Source organism: Vombatus ursinus, unplaced genomic scaffold (assembly GCF_900497805.2).
Source record: "Vombatus ursinus unplaced genomic scaffold, bare-nosed wombat genome assembly UNPS02014779.1, whole genome shotgun sequence".
Classification (NCBI taxonomy): Eukaryota; Metazoa; Chordata; class Mammalia; order Diprotodontia; family Vombatidae; genus Vombatus; species Vombatus ursinus.
Window position 1 is genome coordinate 6,362,284 of NW_020954557.1, and position 10,690 is coordinate 6,372,973.

At 34.4% G+C, this 10,690-nt stretch overlaps 1 pseudogene; it reads left to right on the plus strand.

The window, feature by feature from the left end:
- Positions 1 to 9,520: 9,520 nt before the first annotated feature.
- Positions 9,521 to 10,186, plus strand: LOC114045940 (annotated as a pseudogene).
- Positions 10,187 to 10,690: the final 504 nt, after the last annotated feature.

Genomic DNA, 10,690 nt, shown 5'->3' on the forward strand with positions numbered 1-10,690 from the left:
TTTGGAATAAAACAGGTGGCAAATGGCCTCAGCTCAACTGAGCTTACTAAAGAAATGGCTATTTCAGCTATTAGCCCAGCTCTGTTCCACACTGAATGCTGAAAGTTTCACAAACACTTGCTTTCCATCCAATGCCTCCATGTTCTTACTATCCATTATCTCTTTAATTCACTAATGCCTAGATCTTGACCTCAGAGCTTTATTAACATTGTTTTCTTTATGATTATCAATTGTTATCTCCTGGAAAACCTAATTTTCTTTTCTCTGTTCTTATATTTGCTGATTTCTCTGTCTGTGTATCTCTCTCTTCTCTCTCTTTGTTATTGAATAGCATTGGCCAACGCAGAATCATAGATTCTACGAGTTGAGAGGGACCAAAGCAGACATTTAATTCAATTTATCCTTAATCAAGAAATTTTTTGCACAATATCCTTCAAAAGGTTCTATCTCTGAAAATAACAGTGCAAAAAAAAAAATCCTGAAGCTTGGGACAGTGCCCCCACACACCTACACTCTGATGAATGAGTCCAACTTTAACATGAAATTCAAAGTCAAGAGATAGGTTGGAAAACTGAGCAAATAATAAAAAAAGGAATCTAATCCTAAAAGGTTAATATGGTGATGGAAACATCAAGACACAAACTCAGAAAAAGATTCAAACCACTATAATGAAAGCCTCAATGAAAAATGTGAATTTGACACAAGCCCAACAAGAATTACTGGAAAAGCTAAAAATAATTTTCAAAATCAAATAGAAGTGGTTATCATTTGATAAACAATTATTCAAACCTTACTATGTATGTCTCTCCCTTCATATTTCATTCATAGCTGTCCCAGTTTGTTAGGAATTTCCAGAGCTTGTGCTCTTCTAACAGAATTCTTTAGAGCCTAGCATCTTTTTTGCACCACAAGGAAGCATAAGGGAAAAATTGTAGCCAACTATTAAGAATATTAATTCTTCTATTTATTGGCATACATTCATATATTTATTGAAGGCTTATACAATTTTAGAGTTAGAATAGACTTTAGAAATCACTGCATCCAATCTTTCATTTTGTAGACTAGAGATCAAAAAAAGTTGTGTGGCACACTTGAAGTCATACAACTAGTTATGGGCACAGTTAAATCTAGAAACTAGGTTCCTTGACTCTTAATTTAATAGTTTTTACTATGTGCCAAAAACTCTGCTAAGTGCTGGGGATAGGAAGAAAGGCAAAAGGCAGGCCCTGCTCTCAAGGAGGTCACAATCTAATGGAAGATATAACATGCAAATAATTATATACAAAAAAATTATAAACAGGATAAATTGAAAATAATCAAGAGAAGGAAGGAGTCAGAATTAAGAAATATCAGGAAATATTTCTTGTACAAGGTGAGATTTTAGGTGGTAATAGAAAGAATCTAAGAGTTGGAGAAGAGTAGGAAAGTATTCCAGGCTTGGGAGATACCCAGTGAAAATGGCTGGAGTTAGGGGTGAAGTTTTGTTTGAGAAACAGGAGGGAGGCCAGTGTCACTGAATTACAGAGTAGTTGGTTGGGGAGAGAGCAAAGTGTAAGAGTGGAAAAGTAGAAAGTGCAGGTTATGAAGGTCTTTGAATACCAAATAGAGGATTGCAATGTCATCACATGTTTGTATTCTTCTTTCTCTTTCCATTACTAGCTCTGAGAACAGTAATACAATCAACATTATGATTCCTAGAAAGAACATATCAGGAAAGATGGTAGAGTAGCTCAGAAAACTTTCAGCTCTCCAAATTTCCTCAAAAATAACAGAAAAGAAAAGAAAGGAAAAGACAGAACAAACATTGCCTAAGAGTGAATGGAGAGCAGCAGAAATAAACAAAAGTTAGGTTTAAGCAGTTGTTCTAATACAATTTGAGAAGACCCTAGGAAAAATCCAACTTGCAGGGGTGGAGGTTCAGCCTGAGTGAAATGCAAACACCTCCAGTCTGACTCTGCAAAATCAACAAACAACAAGCCCTTGGGGTAGCTGGGTTGGGAGGCATCATCAGCCTTAGAAACTGTCATCTCAAAGGCAATGTGGGGGATCTGACTTCTGGGTAGGAGAAGATTGAAAGACCTTCTGATTGGAGGACAGTTTTAGTTTGCAGTCATCTGAGGGACCACAGGGAGCAAGATCATTTGTGGAAGAGTGTGACTAAGAGCCTTAGCAGTGCCTTAGGAGTGGGGAAGGGAGCCCAAGGTTGAGCCCTGGGACATACCTCAGAAAATAACAGTAACAAGGACCCGACATTCAGTGTATCATTCCCCATACCTCAGGGATATAACTTGATTATGATAAAAGCTGCTGAAAACCAAAAAAAAAAAATGAGTAAGCAAAAGAGAAATAACTCACCATGGATGATTACTATAGGGATAGAGAAGATCTGGGTTCATATCTAGAGGAAAGTAATGGAGCGGAAAAAAAAGACACATCTTTTTCAAGAACTGTCAAATGGTCCCAAAAACAAAAAGTTCTTGGAGGAACTTAAAAAGGACTTTAAAAATCAAATAAGAGAAATTGAGAAAAAGTTAGGAAAAAATAGAAGCAATCCAAAAATATCAAGAAGATTATGAAAAAAATCAACCAACTTGAAATAGCAGATCAAAAACTTAAGGAAGAAGGTAATTTCTTGAAAACTAGAATTGGGCAAAAGGAAGCTGATGACATTCTAAGACCATGAAATAATAAAACAAAATCAAAAGGGTTAAAAATAGAAGAGAATATGAAATAGTTCATCAAAGAATAGAGATTTGGAGAACAGATTGAGGAAAAATAATCTAAAAATAGTCAGATGACCTGAAAATTACAATAAGAAAAATAATATTGATAAAATATTACAAGAAATTAGCAATAAAAATTGTCCTGAAGTTCCTGAACAAGAAGGCCAAACAGAAATAGAAAAAAATCCACCAATCACCACCTGAAAGAGATCCCAGTAGGAAAACTTACAGGAATGTCATAATCAAGTTTTGAAGCTTGCAGGTTAAAAGGAGAAAATATTGGAAGCAACAAGAAAAAAATAATTTAAATATCATGGAGCTACAATAATGATTACATAAGACCTAGCAGCTACTACTTTGAAGGATCATATATCTTGGAATACTATATTTCATAGAGTAAAAGAGCTGGGGTTACAACCAAGGATAACTTGCCCAGCAAAGTTAACTATAATCCTGGATGAAAAAAAGGGCATTTAATGAACTGAAAGACTTTCAGGTATTTGTGACAAAAACAGCAGAACTTAAGGGAAAATTTGACATATAACATCCAGGAGAAATGTAAAGAAAACATTAAAGAACAATTACAAGGGAATCAGTGAGGTCAAATTATTTATTTCTTACATGTGAAAATATCAGTACTCCTATGATTGTCATCATTATTTGGGCAGTTTGAAAGAAAGGCTTTTACTGAGCTGTGTATGATGAGGTGATTCTAAAAATTAAAATTCTGTAGGAAGATACGAAAAAGGAGGAATTATCTCATACAAATGAAGCATAAAAGGAAAAATTTATACAGAAAAAGCTAGTGGGGGAAGGGCAGGTAGTGATGGAATCACACTCATTGAGAATAGGTTAAAGAGGGAACAACATATATCTAGAAGAGTATAAAAGTCTTCTAAATACATAAAGAAATAAGAGAGCAAGGGGATAGCATAGGGGAGAGGATAAGGGAGGAACTCCTGGAGAGATGGGTAGGTTAAAGAATAAGAGGGCAAGGTAGTGGTAGAAGTAAAACAAAGAAGTGAGGACAGATAGGAATAGAGTGAGAAGGATGATGAGGAAAACTAGGAAGGAGGAAAATATACAACAAAAAATTACAGCTTAGAACGTGAATAGGATGAATTTACCCATAAAATTGAAACTGATAGGAGATTTAAAAATGAATTTAATAGTATGTCGCCTTCAGGAAACACTATAAAAATGAGAAATACACCCAAAGATAATATAAAGGTCAGGGGTGGGATTTATTATGTAAAAAAAAAAAAGCAGGGATAATATTCATGATCTCAGACAAAATTAAAGCTAAAATAAATTTAATCAAATGAGAAAAATGGAGAAACAACACTGTGGCAGCAATATTATTTAATAATATTTTAGACCATTTAAAATAACTAGACAGTATAAAATACCTGAGAATATACCTGCCAAGACAGGCACAGGAACTATATGAACATAAAAAATAAAACATTTTTATACAAATAAAGTCAGATCTCAATAACTGAAATAATATTTATTGTTCATGGTTAGGTAAAGCCAATATAATAAAATGACAATTTTATATAAATAATCTATTCAATGCCATCCCAATTAAATTACTAAAAAAAAAATTGAGTTTGAAAAGATAACAAAGTTCATATGGAAGAAAAAAAAAGTCAGGGACTTCAAAGAACCAGGAAAAAAAAGATGTAAAGGAGGCAAATTCAGCAATATCAGACCTTAAACTATATTATAAGGTGAGAGAATTGTTGAAATATAAAGTGAATAATTTTGATTATTTTAAATTATAATTTTCTTGTATAAATAAAACCTATATAACCAAGAATAGAAGAAATACAGAAAATTGAGAAAAAAATCTTTCATACACAATCTCTCAGGATTTGATTGGGTTGTAATATTGTTGTGGGGTAGGAAATGATGAGCTTGTTGATTTAGAAAAATAAGGGAATACTTGGACTTTTGAAGGAAGATGCTATCCACCTTCAGATAAACAGATGCCAAGTGGAAATAAATATAGTGTGGTCTTACATATATGTGTAAGAGTGTATTTGTAAAAATATGTGTATGTTTATAGATATCTATTTATATGTCCCTGTGCATATATACATATATGCATACATATATATATGTATGTGTATGTGTGTGTGTGTGTGTGTGTGTGTATATGTATGTATGTATCTGCATGCTTAATTGTAGCTTAAGTAAAGAGGTGGGGGGATGGAAGGGTAGGGAGAGGAAAAAGTAAAGTAAAAAGTGCACAGCAGAGAACAAAAGAAAACCAACAAAAAAATGTGTATTATTTATTATATAGGTTTTTTTGAAATGGAAATTTATTGTTTTATATTAAATCCTCTCCTATATTCTGATGTGTACATAACAATGTTCTTTTTTTCTTTTCTCATTTTGTATTTAAGTTTAAAATAAATAATAAAATTTACAAAAAAAGGAAGAATATGTCAATCAATTACAAAATGGCTTCACTTAGGTCTCCTGTGACTCTTTAACATAAAACACATTTCTGAATGTTTTGTCTTCCCCATTAGAACGTAAGTTTCTTGCTGGCAGGAACCACAATCATCTTTTTTTCTTTTTTTTTTGGTATTTGTAACCTCACTGCTTAACCCTGTGCCAGGAATATAGCATAAACTTAACAAGTTTTCCCCCACCCCCACCTTTCTTTCTTCCTTTTTTTCTTCCTTTATTTCTTTCTGACGTTATTTGTTGTATACCAGCACTGGAATGATTACTATATTTGAAGGCAGAGAACCTGCATTCAAACTCTTGGTCTGCTACCAGCTACTAAATCATCCTTAAGTAATTCACTTGCCCTGTATATGCCTTATTTTTTTTTCATCCGTAAATGATAGGATTAAATTAGGTAATGTCAAAATGCCTTTATTATTCTAATTGATATGATTGAATGAAATTACACATTCAACTAATTCAGTCATTTTGATGTTTTCTTCCCTAAAACTGAAGACTGATGTAAAGACAAAGTTTAATTTAAAAAAAAGAGTTTTTATCTTCTTCTTAATATTAGCTCATTTTTTTATGCACCATATACTGTCTCCATCTTTTTTTCACTGAAAATTTTGGAAGTTTTCTAGTGTAAGTATACTGGGTCTAGTGCAAGTGTACTGAGTTAGAGATTCTCATGAGTGTCTTCCATGAGAGCTAACTGTCCAAACCCAGTGCCCAAATATTGTAAGTGGTACAATATAATTAGAGAGGCAGATTGCCCTGGAATAGGACAGACACAGACACAGACACAAAACAGAGGCCAATATATGGGGGGAAAGAGAACATAATTTTAATAGTGCCATTTGACATATCTATAAGAAAATTTAACACACACACACACACACACACATATATATATATATATATACATTTATTTATATGCATCTAAAAGAAAATTGGGGATGCCTTAGACTTAATTTGGCAATCACTGTGACTGAGGGAAAGATGTCCTCCATCAGGAAAGAGAAATGGGTTTAAAAGTAGAATCCAAGCATGAATATAAGCCACAGGTAGACAGGGTCGAGGATATGGTTAACTCCTAGGATCCTGAGATCCAAGGTTAAGGGAAAAACAGGCAAGTTAAGAGCCAGGATAGACATTTCAAGTCAGGGAGGGCATCAGGTGTGTTGACAGGGCAACTGGGAAAATGACCATTTTAATGGATCAATATACCATTCCAATTTTTTGTTTTTTTGTGGTAGCAGATATATTCCTCCCTCTACTCATTCCTGATGTGTAGATGTGGTGATAGATGGGGTCCTCTGACCTAGCTGTACAATTTCCTGAGCCAACTATGCCAACGAAATTGTAGACTCAGATACTTTTACACGTATTATTCATTAGGAAGAATAAGGAGATAAGCTAGCATTACTAGGAGCACTTCTAGTCCTACAAGGTGAATGGACAAGCTGGATGCTCTTTCCTCCCGTTCTTAATAGGAGGCAGATAGTCCAGGCATTTGAGCAAAACAAATTGCTTCCTTGGCTATTTGGTACCTTTGATCTTCCTTATTTAAGGGTGACTGGTTTCTTATTTTGCCCTTGGCCTTAGCTCCATCATATCTGCCCTCTAGGTATACTTTACTATATTACACAGTCATATTACTTGCTCCTGGCCCTATTTTGTTTGCTTGTTATTTGCCTTATCACTGTTTCTCAGACAAGTTTCTTGCCCCTGTCCCTCAATTTTATTACACTGCTTCTTTACACAGATCATGGTATACATTAAAATCTCAGGCACTGCTCCATCCCCTTGTGCTGTGGGATACCTGAGACAAGTGAATCATATCCCAAGTGCAGCCTCTGGTTATAGCCAAGGTTCAACTGACAGTTTCAAGGTGCAGGCTTTGTCCACATCTCCACCCAGGTGGCCACATAAGAAACAAAAACCAATGATACAAGTGACTAGATAAGTAATTTTTCATACAGACACATCCAGATCCAATACTCTGACTAAATTGGAAAACAGATGATTTGGAGAAGTCTCTAAATCAATGCAGATGGCCAGGCAATGAAACAACAGAAGTTATTTAACAGGTAGAGAAGACTACCAGTATTATTTTCTCATCCTAGCAAAAATGAATGTCTTCTAAGAAAGTTACATAGTGGGAAGCTACCCTTATGAGTAAATTTTGTTGTGCCAGTTATATTAAAATATTCTTTATAAGTACCACTAGAGCTTATGATTTTACCATATCCCTATCATGATCCTAATTAAGGAAGAATTTCCAGTTCATTAGTTTTAGTTACTTAGACTATTCAATGGAACATGCAAATTATAACACTAGCCCTTAATTGTAATTGGAAATATATGTTCAGTTTTATTTGAACATGTTTTTGTTCAATTAGAGCAAAAGAATGTTTTGAATGAATGTTAGAAACACATTTTTCAGCCTCAGGGATAAAAGCTTTAGAATTTAACATACTAGTGTCACATTGGGTCATGGGAGCACCTTGGTGGAGCAGCTTTGGACCTGGAGTCAGAAAGACCTGAGTTTAGATCCAGCCTTAGACACTTACTAGCTGTGTGTCTCTGAGGAAGAAACTTAACCTCTGTTTGCCTCCATTTCCTCAACTGTAAAATGGGTATAAAAACAACACCACCCAACAGAATTGTTGAGGGATCAAATGATATTTGTAAAGTATTTAGCAGAGTGTGTGTCAAGTTGGTGCTATATAAATATAAAGAGGTCCTATATAAATTCTTATCCTGTTTATAATGAGTTATAGTTCTATTGCTTCCAATAGCTAGTTTCAGAAGCAACTATTGCCTCAGAAGAGGAGGAGAAGGAAGAGGAAGACAAAGACTAAGATGAAGATGGAGAGGAAGAGGAAGCAGCAGCAACAACAGCTAATGTTATTTAAGAACCTAACTAAGCATGTTATTAATTCTGATAATTGTCTATAATTACTGAAACTTATTTCCTGATAAGAATGAATAATACTGCCAAAGACTTTGGAAGGATTAGAAAACCATAATGGATGGCAACATTTTGAAATAATCCTAGCAATTATTATCATTTTAAAAAATTGTAATGGCTTCAGAAATGCTTTAGCCTATCAATTTTTTTCCAATTTCAATTCAGCTACTGTGGATACTCAGTACATGAAAAATATTGAAGAGAGACAAAGATTGGCACCAGTTATGTTTCTTAAGAATGAGCAGCATGGCATAGTGAACTGAGAGGCAGTCTTGAAATCAGGGACACCAGGTTTTGGGGCCTTCCTTGGATATATTCTAGCTATGTGGTCCTGGACAAGTAGCTTGAGCTCTCTGGACCAAAAAATGTAAACAAACCAAAACAAACAAAAAAAAACCCAACCCTCTCTATGACCATAAATTGGTGACTTCAGACAGAAAAATTTCAATGGAATGATGCGAATAGACCTAGACATCAAGATGACATGGTGGGGGTGACAGGGAAACAGTGAAAGTAGTCTCTTCCATTTAGATTTTGTCAGTGAAAGAAAGGAAGGAGATGGAACAGTAGCTCAGTGGAATAACAGGAAGAGCAACATTTTCATCCACTAATGAATGTGTTCCTGAGGATAAGAAGCAAAAAAAAAAAAAATTGAAAAGGTGACCTTGGTCAATGAACTCAATAATCTTTGCTCTTTTGTGTTATCTGAAAATAGCTGTGTTTTTTTTAAACACAGAATTGTATTGTTATCATGGTGAACTAACAAATTCCAAGAGTTCAAGGAATACCCAACTCTGCAAAACAAGCAACATAAATATGCCAAATTCATATACTGCTCATATTCTCATGATATGTTTTAGAGTCACTTAAAACAGATCATGGTAACCCCACAGTTTACCCAAAACTCACCTCTATTCCTAACCTTCTTATTTCTATAGAAAGTAATCCTTAAAGTGAAAAAGGTTGGTAACATTGGAGTTATCTTAACCGTTCATTCTGTACCCCACATGAATTAGTTGTCAATTGATTCTATTTCCATAGGCTTCCCTCCACTCATCCATACTACACTAGTTTCCCACTCTTATCCTCATCACCTTGCTATGCTATTACAATAGCCTCCTGATTAGTCTCCCTGACTAACGGTCTCTTCCCTTTCCACCCCATCCTTAAGGTACATCTTATGAAGTCACTCTGATCCTCTTAGTTCATGATGCTCTGCTCCTCTATTAAAACTTTGTTGCTTTTGTTTTATATTTATTTATCTGTGGAATCACTACTTTCTTCCAGTAGAAGTTAAGCTTCTTGAGGAGAAGAACATTTTCATTTTTGGCTTTGTAGCTCCAGAGATTAATTCATAACCTCTGATGGTCATGACTTTCTTGTAAAAAGACAACATGCTTTAAAATCAGAAATAATAAAAGCCATTTGAAGTGGCCCAGGTGAGTTTGCTGCAAATGAAACTAATAAGGTTAATTTTAGAGAAATACCATCACATATGCTATTGAAAGTATGCATAGATGACTAATACTGATAGACTTAACCCTTCTCAGCAATGTAAAGATCTAAGACATCTCCAAAGCCCTCAGGATGGAAAATGCTATCCACATCCAAAGAAAGAACTATGGATTTTGAATGCAGTTTGAAGCATACTATTTGCTATTTTTTTCTTCTCTTGTGTTTTGTTTCTTCTTTCTGGTGGTACCTCCTATTGGTTCTAATTCTTACCTACAATGGCACTAATGTAAAAATATATTTAATAGGAATATATAGGTATAGTCTATATCAGATTGTGCACCATCTAAGGGAGGAAGGCGGGGAGGGTGGGGGAGAAAAATTTAAAATTCAAAAGCTTATGGAAGTGATCGTTTATAATTCAAAATAAATTAATTGAAAATTAAAAAAGAAAGTATGCATATATTTTACTTTCAAGGTTCACTATATGAACAGCTCCATCAAGGTTCCTAAATTCCCAATTGTACCTGAAATTACAATGAAATTGATGATGGCGGTGAACTTCCTAGATTGATAAATGAAATAAATTATAATGAAGATACTAAGGGGAAGCTAGATTGTACAGTGGATAGAGCACCAGCCCTGGAGTCAGGAGGGCCTGAGTTCAAATCCGGCCTCAGACACATAACACTTACTAGCAGTGTTACTCAGGACAAGTCACTTAACTCCAATTGCCTCACACAAAAAAAATATTGACATGTATTTGTTGATAATTATCCTTTGCCATTATCTGAATACAATGTACAGAATCTAGTAGTCTAAGTGACATAAGACTAATCAATAATAGCCCTTAGCTTTTTTGAGACTTTCATAGGAAGATAACACTGATAATAAATTAACAATATTTAATTCATATTGACAATCACTATTTTAAACACATATGTTAAAAAATTCTGTAGACAAATCATCTGTCTTGAGCTTTTCTTTAGTTGCAAATGTATAATAAAATAATACTTCTTAATTTGTATTGAAACAGAGAATGGACCAGGAAGACTGTGTAGATATATGAACCTGTTCA